Here is a 25,445-nt window from a genome sequence, read left to right on the forward strand (position 1 = left end):
GTCTCACCTCAAAAGGAAGGAAACATATTGTCTCAATTATTTTTCATGCACCCTTAGTTTGTCTCTATTATGAAGAAATATACTAGTATTTGAGTGGAAATAATAAAATCATAAAATGTTACATGACCATGATATTATCTATGTTAGAATTTGTGAAGAGTTTTCACTTTCATCACTCAATGGCAGTTCAATCTCTTAAGTCACATGTGAGCACACCCAAGTATGAGTTGTGCATGTAAATATTGTGATCATTTTTCACCTTCCCCAACATAAAAGTAGTTAAAATCTCTTGGGTGGAAAACGAATGAAAAAAATAAACCTAAATAAATATAAACCACTAAAATGAAACTAAAACACCTAAATCCCCTGGAATACCAAAGAATGTGTATAGGAAAAACATAAAAATTTAAGTAGGCCAACAGGCTTAAAAGAGAATAGACCAATCCAAAAATCATTGAGCATGATCGCTCACAAAAATCTTGATGAAGAAATGGAAAATTTCAAATGGTTGGCATGAGGAACTGGGATAAATGATAAAACCAGAGATTCCCTTCTTCTGATCCATCCTTCTGAGGGTCTAGTTTGTAGCCGCATAGCAAAATATGAAACACCAAATGAAAGAGGTTACCAACGCTTTAGATTTGATAATGACTTCGAAAATTGACAAGATCAACCAAACCGTGAGCCACCATGTCATTTTTCAAAGGGAACTCAAGAAGGGGGACTAACAATCTTGCAAAGTTGTTGGCATTAAAAGCTCTACTGAGAAAAGTGTTTGATAGAGGGATAAGAGAACTTCAGGTCTTTGGAGATTCTTCCTTGGTAGTGAAATGGATGCAATATTCCTAAGATGTAAAACATCGACTTGTTGGCAACTACAAATCACCTGAAGAAGATGTTTCACCAGGTTCGCTATAGCTCATGTCTTCCCAGAGATGAATGAGAAGGTTGATAGCTTGTCTAAGGAGAGTCTCCTTTTATAACATAGCAAGCTGCATTCCCTGGGGACAGTTAGGGACACTTCCAATAAAACTTAGTCATCCATACAATATCTTTGCTATCATATTTTCATATGTATAAATCATTGTATTTGTAAAGCAAGCACATATGTATGAACAATGATAAATTTTTGTTTTTGAGTTAATTTTCTTGATCAACCATGGGATGGAATAGTCAAAATTTTATTTACAAGTGTCATAATTCAATATTTAGCATGAGAATTGGAGAACATTTAGTTGAAAAAGGTGAAGATTTTTAGCTCTGGTGCTTCTGCCCATGAAGAAAGTATTTTTGTTCCAGCTTGGCAATTATGATGCAATATTTTTTTCCAAGTACTGTTCAAAGACCAAGTGAATCACTTAAACCTGAACCATTTTTCCAATTCTAATATTTCATCTTTACTTTGGGATGACTAGGTTATTTTATTTAGAGTTGCATCGGATCTCTTGAAAAGTGTTTAGTATAATGGTAAGACATGTTGCCATATTATAGAAGGCTACAAATAGCATTCTATAAGGACCAGTAATTTATGCGGCAGAGTCTATGTTGAAGAAACCATTAGATCGCTACAAGTCTGTGAAATAGAGCATGCAAATGACATATCAATAGATCAAGCTTCTAATCAACCCTTGAGGAATACTCACGTGATACTTCTCATCAAATATGGATAGAAAATGTAAAATTAATTTCCATACAAGAACACTACATAAAAAGAAGGATAAGAGATGATTGTGGAAATTGAGAAGCAGAGAAATACATAACTAGAGATAACAGGTTGCAAAGCAGCAGCACATGTAAGTCCTTTTGGAAGATATGTTATAGGCCTTGTAAAGTCTTTTGTATACCTAATTTTCATAAACAAAAAACTCCTCTTATAAGGATCTCACTTATAAGAAATGATTTTTAGGCACCAAAAATTTTCAATGGCAACCGATGAATCCATTTCATTTAGCTTTCAAAACATGAACAGGGCCTAAACTTATCCATAATATAAGACAACAACTGTAATATACAATAAAGAATATGAACTAAATAAGCCTGTCCTCAAAATGAATATAATAACACTTCTAATTTCCAAGGAATAAAAGTTAAAGGGCCATATCTAAACAATATGAACATTAAAATAATTGAACTCACACTACTTGGCACTATAACATGTGTCACCAAGCATGTGAAAAGCCCAGAATAAAAGAAATAGTTCATTATAAAGGAAACACTTCTACAGCCAAGAACTATCATCATCTACTATGAAACGTACGAGCCATAAATTTCCCATAAATTATGGGGATTTGTGGTGCTGGACATGATATTTCCAAAGGAAAACCATAGTTTTTGTTTCAAAGTTGCATTGGGGGAAGGTACCAACCTCTAGGTAGAGTTTAAGTGCATATACTTCATCGGAAACTATTAACAAGCCTAACTTGTTTTCCATCTCTACAACCTTGGCTAAATTCTCATGGCTGAAAACAACACTCCAAGGATTAATGGGATTGACACGAACCATTACTACTATGTTCTTTTCAGCTACTGTTTCAAGGTGTTCTAAACTAACTTCCCAATTCCTTTCTATAATTAAAATTATATTGCCTGGCTTCAATGCCATTGTATGCTAGCACTGCTTCATAAAGAGGATACCCTAGACTTGGAAACAAAATGTTTGCATCTTTACATCCCAAGACTACAATAGTTACACCCACAACTTGTCTACAACCACAAGTTAAGTAGACATCATCTACATCTAGCTAGTAAGGAAGGCCAGGAGATAGATACCCTGCCAGTGCCACTTTTCCTCACTCTAGACGCATTTTGTAATAGCCTGTTCTAAACAATCTTTGAATTTCTTGCACATATTTCATGGGGATCCACTCTTTGTGGATGTTGTTAACATTTTTTGAGCAACTCTTCCCTAAGAAGTTTATGACAATCAACATAGAGGTTTTCTACATTACTTGGCACTATAACATGTGCCACCAAGCATGTGAAAAGCCCGGAATAAAAGAAATAGCTCATTATAAAGGAAACATTTCTACTGCCAAGAGCTATCATCATCTACTATGAAACGTATGAGCTATAAATTTCCCATAAATTATGGGGATTTTTGGTTCTAGGCATGATATTTCCAAAGGAAAACCATAGTTTATGTTTCAAAGCTGCATTGGGGGAAGGTACCAACCTCTGGGTAGAGTTTAAGTGCATATACTTCATCAGAAACTATTAACAAGCCTAGCTTGTTTTTCACCTCTGCAACCTTGGCTAAATACTCATGGCTAAAAACAACACTCCAAGGATTATTGGGATTTACAAGAACCATTACTACTATGTTCTTGTTAGCCACTCTTTCAAGGTGTTCTAAACTAACTTCCCAATTCCTTTCTGTAATTAAAATTATATTGACTGGCTTCAAATGCCATTGTATGCCAGCAATGCTTCATAAATTGGATACCCTGGACTTGGCAAAAAAATGTTTTCATCTTTACAACCCAAGACTACAATAGTTACATCAACAGCGTTTCTACAACCACAAGTTAAGTAGACATCATCTACAGCTAGCTAGTAAGGAAGGTCGGGCGATAGATACCCTTCCACTGCCACTTTTCCTCATTCTATACCCATTTTGTAATAGTCTATTCTAGACAATATTTGAATTTCTTGCACATATTTCATGGGGATCCACTCATTGTGGATGTTGTTAACTTTTTTTTAAAAACTCTTCCCTAACAAGTGTATGACAGTAAGCATAGATGATTGCTACATTAGAAAAGGGTCCATTTTGGGCAATTTTCTTGGCAGCAGAGGAAAGCCTGGAGGTGAAGCTATTTGTCAAGGTATCCCCTTTATTATATTCACAAGTATGGGAACATAAAGAAGTATCAAGACCTTGAGTATGGAGTACCTACCTCTCTTTAAGGGCATTCATCATTTTTCATGTTAGAAAAAATGATAATTGGAAGCACTTTGGCGAAGGATCATAGAACCAATATTGCTCTCTAAGAGTATGTTTGGATTGTTATGTAGAAAAAACACTTGAATTGAAACATGGTTCAATTCATGTCTTTGGCTAGGGATAAACTGAATATGCTTTTGAAAGCCACGGGAGAAACTTCAACCCTTGCACTAGTCCAACTCCTTTGTACCAAATAAGAATAACTGAATACTGAAGGATAATATAATCTGAGAGCAAAGGAAATCAACAATATAATTTCTGGAGCAATAAGGACATATGCACAAAAATATATACTTTCCACATCTCCAATGGAAAAATAAATTCTACTCAAATCATTTCTTTTGGTAATCATCTTGTGATCAACCGTGTGATGGAATAGTCAAAACTTTATTTGCAAGTATGATAATTCAATATTTAGCATGAGGATTGGAGAACATTTAGCTGAAAAAGGTGAAGATTTTTAGCTCTGGAGCTATTACTCATGAAGAAAGTATTTTTGTTCCATCTTGGCAATTACAATGCAATCATTTTTTCCAAGTATTGTTCAAAGACCAAGTGAATCACTTAAACCTAAACAATTTTTCCAATTCTAATATTCTATCTTTACTTTGGGATGACTAGGTTATTTTATTTAGATTTGTGTCGGATCTCTTGACAAGTGTTTAGTAAAATGGTAAGACATGTTGCCATATTATAGAAGGCTACAAATAACATTCAATAAGGACCAGTAGTTTATGCAACAGAATCTATGTTGGGGAAATCATTAGATCACTACAAGTCTGTTAAATAGAGCATGCAACTTATATATCAAGAGATCAAGCTTGCAATCAGCCCTTGAGGAACACTCACATGACACTTCTCATCAAATTTGGATAGAAAATGAAAAATTAATTGCCAGACAAGAACACTACATAAAAATAAGGATAAGAGACAACTGTGGAAATTGAGAAGTGGAGCAATACATAACCATAGATAACAGGCTGAAGCTCAACAACACATGTAAGCCCTTTTGGAAGATATGTTTTAGGCCTTGTAAAGGCTCTTGTATACCTAATTTTCATAAACATAAAACTCCTCTTATAAGGATCTCACTTATAAGAAATTTTCTTCAGGCACCAAAAATTTTCAATGGCAACCAATGACTCCATTTCATTTACCTTTCAAAATATGAGCAGGGCCTAAACTTATCCATAATATAAGCCAACAACTATAATATATATAAATAATATCAACTAAACAAACATGTCCTCAAAATGAAGATGATAGCACTTCTAATTTCCAAGGAGTAAAAGTCCAAGGGCCATATCTAAACAATACAAACACTAAAATAACTGAACTCACACTATTTGGCACTATAACATGTGTCACCAAGCATGTGAAAAGACCATAATAAAAGAAATAGTTCATTATAAAGGAAACACTTCTACTGCCACAAACTATCATCATCTACTATGAAACATATGAGCCATAAATTTCCAATGAATTATGGGGATTTGTGTTGTTGGACATGATATTTCCAAAGGAAAACCATAGTTTCTATTTCAAAGCTGCACTAGGGGAAGGTACCAACCACTAGGTAGAGTTTAAGTGCATATACTTTATCAGAAACTATTAACAAGCCTAACTTGTTTTCCATCTATGCAACCTTGGCTAAATGCTTATGGCTAAAAACAACACTCGAAGTATTATTGAGATTGAAAAGAACCATTACTACTGTGTTCTTGTCAACTACTATTTCAAGGTGTTCTAAACTAACTTCCCAACTCCTTTATGTAATTAAAATTATATTGTATAATTGCTTGGCTTCAAGGCCATTGTATGCCAACATGCTTCATAAAGTGGATACCCTAGAATGGCAAACAATGTTTGCATCTTTACAGCCCATGATTACAATAGTTACATCCACAACTTGTCTACAACCACAAGTTAAGTAGACATCATCTAAAACTAGCTAGTAAGGAAGGCTAGGAGAGAGATACCATGCCACTACGACTTTTCCTCACTCTAGACCCATTTTGTAATAATCTGTTCTAGAAAATATTTGAATTTATTGCACATATTTCATGGGCATCCACTCTTTGTGGATGTTGTTAACTTTGTTTGAGCAGTTCTTCCCTAAGAACTGTATGACAGTCAACATAGAGGTTTGCCACATTAGAAAAGGGTCCATTCTGGACACTTTTCTTGGAAGCAGAGGGCAACCTAGAGGTGAAGTTATTTGTCAAGGTATCCCCTTTATTATATTGACAAGTATGAGAACATAAAGAAGTATCAAGAACTTGAGTATGGAGCACCTACCTCCTTTAGGGTATTCATCATTTTTCATGTTAGAAAAAATGATAATTGGGAGCACTTTAGCAAAGGATCATTAAACCAAAACAGCTCTCTGAGAGTATGAATGGATTGTTATGGAGCGAAAACACTTGAATTGCAACACATTACAATTGTTGTCTTTGGCTAGGGATCAACTGCATATGCTTTTGAAAGCCATTGGAGCAACTTCAACCCTTACACTAGTCCAACTCCTTTGTACCAAATAAGAATAACTGAACACAGAAGGAAAATATAATCTGAGAACAAAGGAAATCAACAATATAATTTCTGGAGTAATCTGGACATATGCACACAAAGATATACTTCCCACATATCCAATGGAAAATGAACTTCTACTCAAATCATTTCTTTTTGTAATCATCTCCAATGATGCCCCTATATGTGGAGAACCTAAATTCGACAGATTAGGAATGCTAGAATAATTTATAGAAGTTGGGCATGATTTTTGTAAGGATAATAAACAGATACCAGGCTTTCATAGTCTTGACAAATACAAGTAGAACCACAGTGTAAGCTATTATTATTAAGTTATAAAATCATTCTCCTAAAAAAAAGGATGTCCTTCAATCTAGCATTCTCTTTGGCATTGGAGAATGTGCCAATGGATCCTTTGTTTCCATGGGTTCTCATCTCCTTAGAGCTCCTAAAATTGTGTATGCTGACCATGACAAAGGGCTCCAACCTCCACACACTACTTGTCTTCATAGGGGTGCACTACAAATAAGGCTAACAAACTCCATCAAACTTGTAATAGATACACAACTCAAAGTGGGAGTGATGCCAAAAGATCCTTGTGTAGATATGTGCAAGGTAGATCAAGGGTTGTTAAGACAACTCCATTTTTTGCTAGGGTGTTTCCACAAAGTATGGGCTTATCTTCCAAACTCTTTAAACCACACAAAGATTTTACAAAACATGCCTTAATAATGGACATTGACCATTCCAAATGTTATGTCAGTTATTCAAATTTTCAGCCGCTCCAAATGTGTCACGTTGGGCTTCAAGGGTGAGACACCCCACTAAAATAGTGATAAAGTCATCTAGGTATGGTCTCTAATCTATAACTACCGGTTTATAGAGGTCCCAGTGGTCATATTCACTAGATTGAAGGGTAAAACCATCCATGAAACATAGATATATGTGCAAGGAAAGCCAACAATATCATGAGTAAAGGGAAGGACCCCATGAAATATAGCAAAATATCTTATGAGATATGGTACATACCTCAACACATGTCCCAGAGGTAGTGCTCCACTTAGGATGATGTTTCATCCCCTGACAAACCAAAATACGAGTGCAAAAGTCCTTAAAAAGGCTAGGCGTTGTTATCACTCCGTAATTTCCAAGGTTGCAAAAAAAGATCACAGAGGTAACTACCAACCATTTTGGAAGCTAGGATCTCTTCAAGTTGTTGCATTAGATTCTTTTTTACCAAAACTTTCTTAACTTCCAAATTTGTCTTTGTTCTGTCTTCAATCTAAAATTCTTCCAACTCATGTTTATTCTTTGAATTGAGGAATTTTATAATCTTATCTGCTTCTTTCAACCTATCACCTAATTCCTCCTTAGTCTATGCAATGGATTCCATTGCCTTCTGAATTAGTTCTTTTTTTTCAAAAATGATCTAGATGTTGGGCCACATTTCATTTATTGATTGTTGAATATCCTTCCATATCCTTTCTTTGGCTTCACCCAAAGTCTTTCCAATCTGATTCTGTTGCTCTAATCTCTATAACTGGGCAGTCAACCTATTTGACTTCTACACTTCTGCTGTGAGATAATCATCTAATTTTCTTTGTTGTTCCTGTAGAAGTTGTACATGTTCTCTCAAAATTTCAATCTCCTTGTCTCTTATTGTCATGTCTTCCATAGCTCTAACCATCTTTTCTGATGCATCTGTGGATCCAGTTGTAGGGACAGTTGATGAAGATGTTGTAGTTGGCATTGAGACTATGATGGGTATAGCCTCCAAAGGCTGTGCTGCCCCAGCTGCATTTTGCTCCTTTTCCTTGATTTTTTTATCCATATCTGCGTCCATCTCTTTAATCTATGCACTCTGTTCCACTAGTAGCTTCAACATTTCCTCTTTTTGTATCTTTGTTTCTCCTAATTCCTTTGCCTGAGGATCTTCAGTGGTAGGCAACTTCAACTGCTTCCTCAAGGATTCTATATCATTATTCTTCTTCTTAATGATCTCTTCAATAGCCTTTGAATTACTTGGATCAAAGCTTGCTTTAATCACCATCTCCTCTAAATATTTGATTCTATTATCTTTGGCCAAAGAGGAAATTTTTTCCAATTTGAGTTGTGATTGAACATTGTTCAAAGATAGCTACAGCTTGGAAGTAGTAATGGCAGTCTATGTGAAAGTTGAATACACCATCTCTCCTGTTTTCCTCTGCATGTCCATCTGGTCCAGGGGATGGACATCTTTTGCCTCAAATTCAAAGGTGGTTTTCTTGAAATCAGTTGCTGATTTAGGTTGAGGTACTTGGGCCTGCAAGAATGCCATGTGCATTCTCCCTTTCTCTATATCATAGGCTGAAATGAGCCTGTGTTGAATTAAGGAAGATTGCTTCCTGAATTGAGTATAAATGTTGTCATGGAGGGCTTCATTCCTTTGTTTGATTTCTTTGTACCTTTGAAATATGTCCAGCTTCCTCTGTTCTGTAAATGACCCTGTTGTATGAGGTGTTGTGGCTAGATTATCTTTAGTGGTTGAGGATGATGGAGAATCAGTGGTACTGATACCAACTTGTAAAGTATGAAGGCCAAAGAGTACAATAGTACCCAATGTTTCCTCCCTTGGTGTGAAATCTACCTTGGAGATTGTCTTTGTTTTCTTCGTGTAAATATTGAATTCCTTTGATGAGACTTCTGTTACTAGAGAAGAATTATCTTCTCTTTTCCTTTTCTCAGTTTTATCTCTAGGGGTAGGAGTCTCTGAAGCGGTCCTGGACAACACCTGCTCCTCAACCTCCTGCAATGTGTTCTCTACCCAATCCTATTGATTCATATATTTCCCAATTTATGGTCTTTGGGTATGTACATAAGGGGTTGTCTTCTGCTCCAGCCTTAGCCTAGAAATTACCCCAATAGGGTCATAAGACCATGTGAAGATGAGGGGAAAATTCATTTGTTTTAGAAGGAGGTCTGCTTCCTCTCATGTTGCTCTACTATTACAGATAAATGGCCCTATCTGTGTTTTGATTCTGAACTGTGACTTCTTCTTGGCTTCCACAAAGTGAATGTTATATGATTGGATTATTTGCCTAATGTATTCTAAGGAAAATATCCTCATAGGAAGGTATTTTGGTAGTTTATAGGGTGGCAACTCGGAGCCATAAACCCTGATCTCTATATAATTTTGGTATAAATACCAATCACCTATTTTCACCTACTCACTGAGATGCAACACCTTTTGAATGTCTTCACTGATCCTGGGAATTTGTTGGTTGCTCAACAAACAAGTTGCTGGATATATGAACTAGTCAATAAAGTCTTTAAACCTGTACTCCTGTGAATTCTTTCTAATAATTGAAGTCCAAAATATTATGGACCGAGGCTCGCCCTGCTGACTGAGTTTCTAGACTGCAAAAGGAAACCTATTTGTCTGGAAAAAAAGAACATATGCATGAGAATAGAAGAATATCTAAACATTCATTCAGTTAAAAACTGAAGGAATTGTTCATGTATGATATCAGCAAGAAAGAGACTATAGTCAAAGATGACTGAAGCTCCTTCTTTTGAATAAATTATGGATAGAAAACCTAAAAGAGGCTCATCTACCCATTCATCTGAGAAATATCCAAGTAGAAAAGACAAGACAGAGATGATATTTCTAGTCCTTTGGGGGAAATACAAGAGGGATAAGGGGGGTTTTCTTAGGCAATTGAGAATCTTCTGGGATAAAGACTTCAAAAATATTAGCTCTCTGGAGAAAAGTAAGCTTTAGGTAGATATTTTTAAGAGCTTCAATGGCGAAGGGGAGCAGGGATTCACTGTGTGGGATTTGTAGCATCTAGCTTACACTCTTAGGGGTAATGGTGAAAAGAATTTCACCACTAGGTGATAGAATGGCTCTTTTACTTGGGAGGTAAGAGGCTTGGAATTCCAGGAAAAAATCAAGGAAATAATAAGATTGGGGAAAAACGAAGAGGGGTAATCTGGATTGCCAAAGCCCAATTTCATCTGACTGTTCTAGATGGTTGTCTCGAAACCAACAGTGTAATTCAAAGAGGTCGAATTCACACTGTGTTTCGGCAATTTTGTAGTCTCTGTCAGCTAAGGGAATGTGGTCTAAATCCACAAAGGGAGAAAGCATAGGGTTTATCATAGTGGCATCAATTTTGGTTTTGGGGACCATTGTGATAACAAGATAAAATCTCAAAGGATGACAGTGCTAATTGCCCGAGAAAAACAACTTGCAGGTTATTACTCTATCAGCAATGGATTGTGGACGAGGGAAAGCAAATATCAGATTAATACTGCTGAGAGAATGTGAGAATAAGGAAAGGAAGTGATCGAGGGCGAGTGAAGGGATTTATAAGTTAGCAATGGAGCGGGGCCATTAGATGAAATGATTGTTTATGGGAGCAATTAATTTGCAACGGAAAGAAATGGCAACGAGAGGAAGTGGCAACAGGAATGTTGTAACGGTCAGTCAACGTGGAGCCGAGCGATAGGTGGAAAAGGGCGCGGGCCCGGGACTATTGGCGAGAGCAGGCGTAACACTGAGCTGTTTTCGGAGGTAGGTATGAGTGGTAAGTGGAAAGTGGGGGGGTGCGAAATAGTGTGAGAGAGACACGTAGTGGTGGGGCCCGGTGGGGAAACCGCTTTTTCGGACCCCCCCCCGCCCCCTGCCAATAAAGGGAGACATGGCAAGGGGGCCGAAAAGGTGCAGGAGTTGTCCGATGAATAAGACGATGTGATTGCGAGTGGTGAGATGTGCGCCGTTTAGATACCAATGACAAAATATCTTATCATGCGCATAATTTTCACAATAAGGTTTCGGAGTTTGGAAAAATCATACCAAATGTTGACAATTTAGCCATCTCTAAGTAACTTGAATTTCGTCAACTTCAATCTTATGCCTAAACTAACCTAACTAAAACCAACAGGGGTGCATTTAGGAGTGGAAACCCTTATTTATTTTTGCAATTTAAAGGACTAAACACCTATTCAAAATGTAAAACTATTCTAACATTTGTATTAATCCATATTAAACTGTTGGATTAATTTCTTCATCTAACTTACCTAACCTAATCTTAGCCAAGATTACAATGTTTGGATAAGTTATTCATTCTAACATAATTAACATAAATTGAAATTTGTTTGAACATGATTAAGCAGTATGTTTCAAACAAGAGGAAGTGTTGTGACATTTTGAACAAGCTGCACACAATTTCATGAATTTCTTTTTCACAAATTATTATACTATCGGTGGCACTTCAACTAGCATCACGTTCACATTTTTTTTTGTGGGGTTCTTTTATAATCATTTTTTATTCTATTTTTTATACCTTCTTTTCATATATATATATATATATAGAAATCATTTGTAAATGCAATATTATTTACATACTGAAATAAAAGGGAAAATATTGAATCACCTAGTGATCCTATAAATTATAGGACCCTAACAAGTGCTTTGAGATAGGTCCCCTCAATTATCCAGCTGCATAAAAATATGTAGAAAATGGAGGGCAGTCCATAAAAGGGTGTGTCATGATTTTCATGTGTCAAAAACATGCAAAATAATGCCCAAAGTGCTAGATAACTCATCACCTAAGCCAACATGTGACACACATATATAGACTCATGCTTACCACTAAAGGAAAAGTGTCCTCTAAGTGCATCACCTTTAGAACAACATAACACAACTATTACAAAGAGCTAATGTCAAAAAAACTATTAAAACTCAAATTATGTGTTCTAATAGACCCATCCCAAGACCCTCACACACCCACCTTGACCATACATGATCGTAATGAGATAGTTAGACTGAGCCATAAGGGGAGGACTTTCCTTGAGATGGAACCCTAAGGGAAGTGCCATGAGAAACCACAAGGGTCTAGAGAACCACCTAAGTAAAAAAAAAAAAAAACCTTTGCATAGTTCAATAAGCACGATGTAGTAAAATATACAATTGATACATTGTCACAACATTTTGCACATCATGGTAAACCAAAAAGTCATTTGAAATCATGAAGGCACAACTGATCATGGATCAATAGACTCGGATATCTACTAAAAAACGACATCGAATTGGATCCGTTTGAGGATGGGACAACTGCGCAAATGGATTACCCTTATGCAATCTGAGGGGTGACAAGTTCTATAATGCACATGCACACACCCACTTCTAGTGTCTTCCTTGGTTACAACTTTGGGACTATTCTTGGTGAATTGCAAATGCTTAACTATTTCAAACCATACTATTTCAATTTGCAATGGGAAATATCATTTAAAGTGGAATGGAAAGCAGTCATAGTTGAATTTTCTTTCTTTGCATCAATGAAATCCCAAGGTTTCAAAAATATACCTTTCCTTCTTCATTCTTCCATGCTCTTATGTGATTTGAGGCTATACATATGCTACTGACGTTTGCGTAGTTCAATAAGCACGGTGTAGTAAAATATACAATTGATACATTGTCACAACATTTTGCACATCATGGTAAACCAAAAAGTCCTTTGAAATCATGAAGGCACAACTGATCATGGATCAATAGACTCGGATATCTACTAAAAAAACGACATCGAATTGGATCCGTTTGAGGATGGGACAACTGCGCAAATGGATTACCCTTATGCAATCTGAGGGGTGACAAGTTCTATAATGCACATGCACACACCCACTTCTAGTGTCTTCCTTGGTTACAACTTTGGGACTATTCTTGGTGAATTGTAAATGCTTAACTATTTCAAACCATACTATTTCAATTTGCAATGGGAAATATCATTTAAAGTGGAATGGAAAGCAGTCATAGTTGAATTTTCTTTCTTTGCATCAATGAAATCCCAAGGGTTCAAAAATATACCTTTCCTTCTTCATTCTTCCATGCTCTTATGTGATTTGAGGCTATACATATGCTACTCACATTTGGGAATGACCTGAGCTGTTATGATACAAAACAATTGATAGAAAACAGATGGGGACAGAAACTGAAAACCTTCATTATTATTCAATATGCTTTTATTATAACCTTGTAGGGGGTTGACAATTGATAGTTGTCTCTCAGCAAACTAATTAGCTAACATATGTGCTAACTAACCACTAATTAGTTTTTATTACACTTTCTTATCACTACATTTGGAAGGCTTTCAAGTGTTTGGGTCAACACAACTAATCATAGTAAGACCATGCCCCAGTCTTAGCAGTTGACACCTTCGTCAAACACTAAATATTCATTAGTGGAGATTGGGCTTGCCAAGGAAAGGTTGGTCCTACCCTTGAAGTTGCCAGCATTGACTTGGTTCCTATCTAATTTCAGACTGTCATACATTGCCCAAGAAACTTTTGATTTTATGCTTCAAAGAAGTCAATCATAATTTACACTATATATGCCTTACGTGATGTGTGTAGATTGATCTGGAGCAGGGCATGATTTGCATAGAAAATTTATAGTAGAACCTCAACACTTGTGTTATGAATTTCGATCTATCAAACATATCCCATAGTGGTTCATAGAAACTCTTATAGTTTTTGTTTTTGTAGCATTTCAATGAGTTATCATACTGAATAACTCCCTTAGTTCAGTGTTATCATAAACACAACTAGTGGCGGTAGGTGATTTACCTCGACTTTCAACAAATTTTGTCGCCTAATTCCCACAATAGTTTGGAAGTGATTTTCTTCCAATGAACGAGATATAATCACCCGAGAAAATGAGGCCAGGGAGATGATATTGTATGGCTACAACCAAGAGAAATCACCTAGGTGTTGTAAGTGAGCTTTCCCATCTCAAGCTTTAGATTATCAATATTGCAAAGGTGTAGAAGCTCTTATGTACAGAAAAGAAATCAGCTAGGAAATATTGTGGAGTTATAAAATAAAGTAAAAACAACCTAGCTCTAATACCATTAATGTATCAATTACAAGTTGCTTCACCTCCTTGATGACTTGTGTTAGAAGAAGATTCTGGCTGGGACCAAAAGGGTTGTATCCTTAACATATTTTCAACTTTGCAATTGAAAAAAACCATGATAATGATAATGATAATGACCATGAACAAAAGGGACATTATAGATTGAAACCCCATTCAGTGGTCAAAGAACCCTAAAGGAGGTGCTAAAAGTAAATTTTATTTTCTTCAAGAAATTTAAAGAGGCCTAGTCAGAGTTACAAAAAAACCAAAAAAAATGTGTGGTTATTATATCTTGATTTGGCTCCAAAAATAAAATTTAAAATAACTTTTGGCTCCATCGTTGAAATTTGAAATTGCAAATTTTTGAAAGGTTGGCTCCAAGGTGATTAGGCCATGTCAACCCCTCCTAGAAGCCTCCACGGCCACTATAAAAATAATATTATCTGCTCTCCAAAAGACAGTTGACAAACACGTTTTTTTATCTGAATTTCGTAAGTCTGGGAGTAGAATAGAAGAAAGAGGCCAATATTCTTGTGATTTTGGGTTTCATTTTTATGTTTTTTTGTGTATGGAGATTTGATAGAGAAGAGGATGAATTCATGTTAAGTCTAAGGTAATATTCTGTGTTTTTCTGAGCCTCACATCTATGTCATCTGAGGAAACCTCAGAGGATGACTTTCGTCCCCTTCTCAATCTAATCTGAGCTCAGTTATACATTGTTCCAAGGTCTACCACATGCACATTTGAGGAATGTTGACTAAGGATTCGTTTGGACATTTCTTTGGAACTATTAACTTAAGCATTGTGGCTATTTGAGTCTTGGCCTGAAGGGCAATTCTTTGGCTTCTTTGAGACAGAAGACCAGCCTTTGTCTAATATTATTTTATACCTATAATAAGAGGGTATTCAGGTCACCTGAGGCATAAGCCTTGATTTTTTATGTGGCTGAACTCATCCACATTCTTCGCTGGATTATTTTCCTCTACCTGAATGGCTAATTATTGACCTCTATGGAATTTTTCTAAGGCAGCTTGCACTTCTTCCTCATGCCCATCTCGGTCCTTTTATGAAAGATCACCACTGTGACATAGATGTGGTTTTTTGATCTCATAATACTCCTACATCCTTGAGACTGAGCATCACTTGAACCAAGACCAGAGTAAAACTCTCTCAAGTGTCATTTCAAGGATTAATCTAGTATTATTTCATTGCAAAGTTTTAGGACTGTTCTGAAGCATTTCTGAAAGATTATTCGCACAAGATTTATCTAAAATATTATGGGTGATGCAAGATTTCTGATGGACTTAGGCATGGAAGTCAATGAATTCTTTCAAATCTTGGTAGAGCCCCCAGCTTCGCCTAGCCAAGGAAAATCTTCACAAGAAGATACTAACAAGGAACAACAGCTAAACATTGGCACACCTTCAATGGGTTTAGACTCATCCAACTTCCATATCAATTATGATCCCTATTTGCACAAAGAGCACTGTGTCCAAGGGGCTGGTTAGATTCTTCTATCTAAAATGGCAGATATCTTCCTATGGGAGAGCCCAAATCTAAATTGATGTGAGAGCATACAATCAGAACAACTAAGCGGAACTACCCCAAGTTCATCATCAAATATTTTTCAGGAGTTGAAAAGTGTGTCAGGCCTTGATGAGTTGGGAACTATGTATGTATCCTGTCGACTCTGAAAGGCCCCAAAAAAGAGATGGCTCAATTTTGGCATCAGACTGGATGCCCCCAACAAACATCGGAAACAATGTTGTAACTTGTCACACATATTTCCTATGTGTAAAATTCAAATTAATATTGTCCTAGACCTTCTAAGATATTCAACTCCCTCTCAACAGGAACGTAATCTCAACTACACAAGTTCTATTGGCATGTAGAAATTTCATGAACAAGGCAATCTTCACAACAAAAATATGCATTTTAAAAAATTCAAAAAATTCACCCACTTCAGTGAGGCTATGAATTTATCACATAGTTGTATGGATGAACAAATTTGAGCAAACAACTCCTGCAAATAAACAACATACACCTGAAAGAGTGTCTTTAAGCCTAAGGTAGTACCCTGAAGGGGAAACAAGTCTAATAAAGTATATTTAATACATTAATGACTTAGACTGGGTTTAATCTCAACCATACAGCTCAACATGAGATTAGGATTTTCGAAAATTAGGGTTTCAACAAAAGTATAAATATAGAAAAAATAGAGAGGTCAAGACATGTTCATAGTTGAAGAGTTGAACAGATAAGCAACTAGAGGGGCGAAAGCAGTGACAGGAATAAGAGGATTGATTAGCAGCCAAGTCAGTTGAAGTGCCGTACAAGAAGATGTACAATAGGTCCATACATAACAATACAGTGTCATGCAGAAATCTGTACAGGTCATACAATTGTTGTTGCAGTTGTCTATAACGCGACTTTTTGAAAGTCTTTCCGGCGGATTTTTCCGGTCGAAATCCGGCAGGAATTATTGGAATCGCAAGTTTGATAGCTAGTTTTTGCACAATGAAAGCGTCACAGGGGTTTTTCAGGGTGCTGAATCCAAATATGCAGTTAAAAAACCATTTTAACTGCAAGAAATCAAGATTTGACCTCAATTCTTCCGCCGGATTCCGTCACCGGAATCTTCAAAAAGTCGCATTATAGACAACTCCATTGTTGTTCATTATTTTCTGTGCAATATGTACCCTCTTTGAAAGCCATACCACTCAATTCCTGGGTGATTGGCCCATGCCACAAGGCTCCTGGGTTTAAGAAGACTGATAAGGTTTCCTTGTGAGTTTTGATTACGGAATGAAAATTTGATTTAAAACGAGAAATCATACGTGCATGTGAGTATTAATTTATGCTTCCACGATCTACTGTTTTCTTGCTAGTGAGTTAAATATACTATGGAAGATTGTATTTTAGCACTCCAGTAATGGAAGCGAGAAATGCTCGCATAAGCATTTAGGGAGGATGGAGTTGGTGGTCGTCAAATATGCCTTACAGAGGAAGACTTGATATATCTATTTATGGTTTGAGAACATTGGTATTAGTTCATGAAAGGAAAAGTGACAGGGAAGTTACAGAAAAAGAAGCAAAGATACAAGTTTTGAGATAGTTTTGGGATTTCATGGGAGCAAGTTATACATGAAAGTGAATTTCCATTGCGTTGCTAAGACTGTACTTTTCGAAGACCACTGGACATGTATGGATTTTTCCCACAATTTTTTTTGAGCCGTCAGGAAGGAGCCACCCTTCAAGTAGCTTCCTACATGTTCTAACAGTGTTGGATTCCATTTTCTAGATCCAGTTGTAGATTCTGAGATGTGTTTGGCTCTATTTCAGCATTTTGTGAGCCTCAAGTTTTAGCTTCCCTTCCCTCCTTTTAGAAACATCTTGTGCTCATTCATGTTCGCTCTTCCCCTGACACTTTATACTCCTAACCTCAATTAAACCTAAGCGCAGGAGTAGCCCTCCTACCGAAGCAACCAAAGCGTGCATAGTCTCTGTCTTTGCTTTCCTAGATCCAGGCCCCACACGAGAAGTAGTCCCAGGCCCCCCTCGGGCCATTGCGTCGCTCATAGGTGCTTAACACAAGACTTGTTGCAATGATAACAATTTGTTCCTTGTCCATTAGACAGCTTCCCACAGAAGAACTTGGAAATAACATCATGGACTGTGACAATATCTTACAATTGCCTTTAACTATCAAAATTGATTTTTTCCTGTAGGAACTCAGTGGGCCCTCGCACTGTGTGAGAAAGAATGAACAGACCATAGAGTATTTGGTTTTTGTGAGTACAGATCCCAACTGTGATGTTCTGGATTGAGATGTTTGTTTGTTTCTTTTCAAAATGTTCTCCATTTTCTAATGGTTGTTAATCTCTCTGGGACATCTTTTTAAATATTAATTTGAGAAACATTTTTCTTTCTAGTTTGTAATCGCTCTAGGTGATTTAAAATTTTTGATGATCAGCTATTAGCTAAGCTAATCAGCCTTTGTGAATTCAGCCACTAGACAGAAAATGTTCCAACAAATATAGTTAGTTTTTCTGAAGAGTAAGAGCAATCATGAATACTGCCAGATTTATTAAGTTTGTGACTGTGCGGGATGGTGTTGTGGGAAATACTCGCATGTTTATTTCCTACAAAAGCAACACATTTCCAACGGACTATGTACCAACAGTGTTTGATAACTTCAGTGCAAATGTAGTGGTAGACGGAAGTACAGAGAATCTTGGCCTCTGGGACACTGCGGGGCAAGAGGATTACAGCAAGCTCAGGCCCCTAAGTTACAGAGGGGGAATATGTCTTCCTCTTGGATTTCTCCTTAATCAACAAGGCCAATTATGAAAGCATTTCCAAAAGGTGGATTCCAGAATTTAGACACTACCCACCATCTGTGCCTATCATTTTGGTGGGGGACAAAATTAGGTTTACGAGAAGACAAATAGTTTTTTTCTAATCATCCCGGAGTAGCCCCAATCTTGACAGCGCAAGGTGAAGATTTGAAGAGGAAAATCAGGGCTGCAACATACATTGAAATCAGTTCTAAAACACAACATAATGTTAAGGCTGTTTTTGATGCCGCAATCAAAGTGGTTCTTCAACCACCAAAACAAAACAAACGCTGAAAGAAGAAAAGAACATGATTTATTCTTTAAGGGCTTTATCTATATTTGGCATATGCAAAATTTTAAAGTGCATTATTTAATCAAAGTTGGGCATAATATTTCCCACTTACTTAAGATTTGTTACTCTGTGTTTCGTATGTTGAATTTATGCCTGGTTTTTTTCAATTTATATCATTTCCTGTTGTGGTTATGGAGGACGGTTTTGAAATGTAAATGAAAGTTGGGTGTACATGCATAGGATACTATGATGAGAGTGGTTAAATATTTTTTTTTACCATGTGAGTTCTCAATTGCAGTTGAAGTCATACTGCTAAGAATCATGTTCAAGGCATGGAGGTGCTCTGCGCTTTTCCCTATCAGAAAACCATGTAATTTTTTATTACTGAGTTTAGTTGTATTGTCTCAATGTGCAAGATTTACTTTAGCATATAAAATATCATAGAGTATTTGGTTATTTCACTCCTTGCAAAATATCTACATAATTTTTTAAAGTAATTTTTACTTATAATTCATAGGTTTTTGAAGTAAAGTCAACTTCTTTTAATGGGTTTCATTGATCCAAAAATAAAAAACGATTAAATGGAATAGGAGCTTACTCAGGGTGACATCACCTTTGGGCTCTAGAGCATCTTTCCTATTCCCTTGGGGCCGAGTGAGGTGTAGAGGATTCTCGCGATGGCCATGGGAGCCGCAATGTTGGCCTTCGGATTATCTAAGTCTCTCATTCAGGTCTTCTGCTCTTGCTCCTTTGCTATGATAAATGGCCTTTCAAACTCATCAAATGCCAACACCATGCCTGTAAACAGCAACAAAATGCAACACAAAGATTAAATCCTGAACATACAAGTGACTAAAACTTAAACAAGTGTGGGTGAAAAAAAAATAGTGGGTGTTGAACCAGAGACATGAGATGTGTGTACTTCGTCAAAAACTGAAAAAGGGGAAATGAAGTTAAGTTAAAAATGAAACATGCCTTGTCACCGTCAATGGACTGATGATTGGATGGGGTTCAATATTTGGTTTTCTACTCATTCATAACTTTCTTCAATCTAGTTTCTCTCCCACCAGTGAAAAGTGAACAGACACTACCTGTTCTAGAACGTTAAACGAAGATTGGGGTTGGGAGGGGTTTCATAAAGAGGGGTTTCATAAATCAAAATTAACTTTGAATGCTTAATTTTTTAAATATTCTAAAATTTATCTTCTTGAGAATTAATAAATACATTATTTTATTTTCACTTTCATACTAAGTTTTTCTTGAGAATTAATAAATACATTATTTTATTTTCACTTTCATACTAAGTTTTTAGTTTCATTTGAGAAACTAGCGCCCTCATGCATGGGTGTTTTTGGTTGGTTTGAAATATGATAATAATAATCTAATTTTACATCTAATTTCAAGATTATTTTTTTTTATGTAATAATTTTATTGTTAAAGTTTATGGAAGTAGATATATTGTATTTTTGGAATTTGAATATTATTTTATTGTTAAAGTTTATGGAGGTGGACATATTGTATTTTTAGAATTTTAATGTTATTGTAAGGAAACAAGTTCCTTGTATAAAACATTTAAGTGTAAGAAGGAAGCATGTACACTTAAGTTGTTTGTATTGAAAATAATTAAGTGTTCTTGCATATTAGGTGGGCACAAACAAAAGAGAGTGTATAGTAAGGATTTAATAATTAAAAACATGTATTAGTTTCATAAAAGTCATATGACAAATTTGGAAGGAGTAGGGTATGTACCCCTCTTTAAGTTAAATATATTCAAATTGTTTTGTGAATGGGTTTGTAAGACCCTATGTTTTTATCTTCAGAAAAACAAGTTCTCTCCAAGTTAGTCTCATAGTTTAGGTTGTCATATGAAAAGTAGACGTTTTGTCTTAAGATGTAAACATTTCATTTTAAGCAATGTGATAATGTGGTTTCAGCGAGGCATTAAAAGATGGAACAATAATGCACATTTGGGATGCTAGTGTTATGTTCTACATAAGACATGGGTGCATGTCCAAAAAGAATCTAACAAGGGTTGAAGAGTTGGAATAGTCAGAGGGATTGGGCATTGTGGTATCACTTAGAGGTGTAAGTTATGCACCATGAGAAGTTGTGAAGCTAACTTAAGGAATTTGACAAGTTGTGGGAAGGCAACTTGGTAGTGGTACTAAGTGAACATTCCTTGATTGAACTTGATACCCTCTCCATCCACTACCACTTTGCAAGGCGAAGAAGAAATGTCAAATATATTTGCAACCCACTAAAGAAGTTGGCAAGGTTTTTGCAACATATATAGGGTTTTTTTTCATTTTACAAAAGGAGGTGTTGGAACTTGGAAGGTGACCATTCAAGTAGATTTCTCATGGAGTGTTAAGGAGGTGCAAAGGATTTGATAAAGAGTGAATTACAAAAATCTAAAAAATAGGCCATATTGGGTTAGGATATTACTTTTTTTGGACATCCAAAGTTGAAGGTGCATTTTATGAAGGTGTAGTCTAAGCACTTAGGCGTGGGCCACATCTTACGTGTATCTTGGACTTTTGGTGTGTGTTAGTGGTGTTAGTGAATTATGTTTGATGAGCACTAGCTAGAATGTGTTCCATGAAGGCAAAAATCCAAGAAGTTTTATATGGCTTGACCATTTTGCATTGTAAGGTGTCTTATGCCCTAGCTTTGAGGAGACAATTAGAACCACCTTAGAGAGTGACGGGTTATACCATGGAATTAGGTCCACTTGCATGGGTTGAGGTGTAAAGGTACCCCATGAGTTCAAAAAAGAGGTTTGCTCATTATGTCCCTCTTGATCATATCCTTACACTCGTGCATTGGTCGTGCATGATACATCCCAGAATTTGTTTTGTAATGTTTCATAACATAGATGTAAATTTCTTTTGTCGCTTCTATATTTTGTCATGATAGTCGTGCTTGAATTATTGTTGAATGTAATTGTGGACATTGTATTATGAACAGTATGAATGAAAAGATATATGGAGACTTTGTGACAACTAAATATGAAAAGGTAGGATAAAAATGATGCATGTTATGATTTGCACTTGATTATGTCACATTATGATTGTTCATTGTGCTTAGAATTTTGAAAGTTTATTATCTCACAATTTTTTCAGTTTCAATTTTATCTTGAAACATCACTAATAAATTTTCATATCTTTGGTTACATGACTATGGCTCATTTTGAGACCTAAATTTCATCTTGCTTGAACAAGAAGTTAGATAAAACTTTTGTAATTAGTACTTAGTAGATAGGTAACACCATAGTTGCAGGAATCACCCCCAAGGATCAGGAGGTGGAACCGCATCCCGTACAAATCTGCCACTGATCCTCCAATGGAACCACTGATCCGATTTTTTGATCCGCGGTTCCGTCAGCTTTTGGTGATTCAGGGAAAATCAGATCCATGTGGACTCGATCCGCAATTCCAGCTGCCCGACCTGAGAATTCAGAAAGGATTGGTTATAGATTCATTGAGGTTTGGGCATGTATCCACCGTGGATCGTGAGCGGATCCAAGAGAAGGTGGATGGTTCACATGGTTCCACGGGGATTTTTTTTATTTATTTTTTTGGAAATTTCGAACTAATATATGAGGAACTATGATTTATGAATACTCCCAAGGAGCCCCTTGATGCTCCTTAATGGTAATGTTAAATTCTTAAAGTAAAAGTATCCTTTTACTTAATTTTTTAACATTACCATTAAAAGACTCAGGATGTTTTAGAGTGGTTCCAACCTCATCATACTTCATATGGAGAAAATAGAATTTCATATCCCAAAATTCAGTAGAGTTAACAATTTTCAGGATCAGTGAGATTGTGGCATTTTATTGGATTATATCATGTATGAGGGCATGTGATTTGCATTTAATCAAGAGAACTAAGCCCTATATGTACCCTAGTGTTGGTGTTGTTGATTGTTGAACTCCTTTGTCATGACCTTAGCAAAAATGTACCCTTCACTCAAGTCAAAATCCTTGATCAGGCATGTTAAGCTTTCTCTACCATATTATAAGGATTGAATTAGGTCATTTGATCAAAATTGGCAATGTTGACTAGATGCTAGAGTAATAATCTTCATAGAAGATGCAATGTTTTTCTGCTGCAAAATATGGCCTAGAAAGAGCTAAGAGTGTCCAAGTAGTACAATTACTATCCATGCCTTTTATGTTGCCCAACATTTACAACAACTAGAGTCCTCCCTAGTGGAAATAAGTATGCAATAGATGGTACTATAGAAACAGGAGATATGGATCTAAGAAGGGATAAATTTCTGCCACATGTTCCACAAGAATGAGGGTCTACCCACTGTACCTCCTATCCAAATTCCATGGAAAATATTTGACAGTCATTACAAACTCAGTCAAACCATAATGTTTCTAGAGCTAATTCCTATTGATGCTTTCTCAATAATCAGATAAGGATGAGAAAATTAGCCACATATCATTAGATTCCACTGATGTGCAGCTGGTATGGGCACCTTTTGAGAGTCGGGATCCATCGCATAGATATTGCATTTTCATATTTTTTTGCAATAGTAGAGTATGATTCAAACCTCTCTAATGATATCTTTCAGCACAAAGTCAATTACAATACCAACATACAGAGGTGTAGGTAAGGCATTGAAGGTTTATGAATATGATGCAATGGAAGGATGTAAAAACACCAATTAGCAAATGTATATTCTCAGGCTTCAACCATCATTTTGATCTATGCACCCATATTATAATGGGTGTCCACAAAATCTGTTGATTTGTGCTAATCGATTGCTTCTATAGCCAAAACGCTTATCTGGGGCCCACAAACACAAACAATATTTTTTTACTCTGTGATAACATCATTGACAAGGAAAATACGCTCATGCAAATTGTCTTAATCCAACCTGGGATTTCATAACAACATCTTTTTAGAATGGATTAAAAAAAAAATAAAAAAAAAATTGAAGGTATATATTATTTTATTCAAAAACATTATGGAGCATGCTAGCTTCTGATTGCTAATTTGGTCCTCCTAACTAGCACACCAATCTTCCTTTTGCTTCCTTGATATGAGATTAGATTAACTGATTGAAATAATATGCTTAAAATGCAAATATTCTTTATGCTTACCTATATAATGTGTTTATGATATAAGATTAATGATTTTTTTGTTGGAGAATGGAATAGGAAGATAAGAAAGGAGAGGCATTGAGGTTTGTTGTAAATCAATGAAACGGAAGGAAAAATGTCTCCTATTAGCAAGCTTTTTCAAGATGCCTCTTCAATAGGACTAACGTTTAGTTGGAGCTAGGGAGTTGACCTCAAAATCATTGATTGGGTACTTGAGAAATCCAAGACCTGACATATCCAAGCTAGTCCATTAGATATATTCGTCTTGGGAAAAGGTTTCAAAGGCTAAGGTGTAAATGTCCCCTTTTTAATGTGGGTTTTAAACCTTCCATTTTAGAATGCTAAAAACAAGGTCATGATCTTGAAAGGAGGTCCTTGATTTTACCAAAACTCAATGCTAATGTTTAATCCATGGTGTGATTCTTTCTATTTCAGTTTGGCCTTGAACATTGCGATCTATATTTGGGTCTAGTTATCAATCTGTCATTTCATTTATGTGTTGAGAAGTTCTTAAGGGTTGTATGGGATAAGATGGCTATTTTCCAATACCCTGCCCTTGAAATCTTATAAAAAGATAGTGTGCCCCATCTTGTTGTCGTAATATTTCAACCATGAGCTCTTCTTATGAGGATGCCCTTAAAGGGAGGGTATGTAAAGGAAGTGAAAAAAAAAAAAAAATTCATGTTACATCAAAGGAGGGCTATAGATTACAGGTGTCTCTAGTGGCCTTGAAAAAGGTGAGGGGGAATGAAGTTTACCTCCTACTGCAACACCTTTTATTCCACCATTTGAGTTACTAAAGGGAACTAAATTTAAAAGGGTCATAGATGAGATCTCACGAAGATCTTAAAAATAAGAAGGTAGGTGTGATTTAGCATAGGATTTATTCTTCAATGGTTGACTTTTTGGGTGAGATTTCCCAGTAAATGGAAAAAATTGAAACCCTACCACTTATAGATTAAGTAGAGTATGAGAAAATGTTTCCTAAGATTCAAAAAGTCTCACCATATTTTGTCCATGAGATCCATGGCAATTATGTTTAAGTGTTCATAACTTGTATTATGATATCATCTTTGATTCAGGGCACGTATGCTTCTTTAACTAGTGGAAGAGATTCCAACCACTTAGTAGGAAAGGTTGTTCATTTACAAGGTGGGCATCAATCAAGTATTCTCCCTCTCTGCCCAACTCTTAGAGGAGAAGTGTGCATAATGTACTTATTATTGTAAATAATTGTAAATATTGGGTTATCTTGAAGTTCAGGGGATTGAAGTGGTTGCCTCAACCTACAAATATTTAAAGGAACTATGTGTTTTTCAATTAGACCCTTATGG

The 25,445-nt window shown here is 36.1% G+C and overlaps 1 long non-coding RNA gene and 1 pseudogene across 1 annotated transcript; one reads left to right on the forward strand and one right to left on the reverse strand.

Annotated features, from left to right (window-relative positions):
• Positions 1-1,419: 1,419 nt before the first annotated feature.
• LOC149250622 (uncharacterized) lies at positions 1,420-19,947 on the reverse strand. The gene is made up of 3 exons (XR_016265954.1): positions 19,903-19,947; positions 19,594-19,793; positions 1,420-1,844 (listed from the first exon to the last, which is right to left on the reverse strand). It is a non-coding gene; the product is annotated as an uncharacterized LOC149250622 (long non-coding RNA).
• On the forward strand, positions 18,435-19,015 carry LOC149250623 (rac-like GTP-binding protein RAC2 pseudogene; annotated as a pseudogene).
• Positions 19,948-25,445: the final 5,498 nt, after the last annotated feature.

Source organism: Pinus tabuliformis, chromosome 7 (genome assembly GCF_031772625.1).
Source record: "Pinus tabuliformis cultivar Carrire ecotype Pingquan chromosome 7, CPIR1, whole genome shotgun sequence".
Classification (NCBI taxonomy): Eukaryota; Viridiplantae; Streptophyta; class Pinopsida; order Pinales; family Pinaceae; genus Pinus; species Pinus tabuliformis.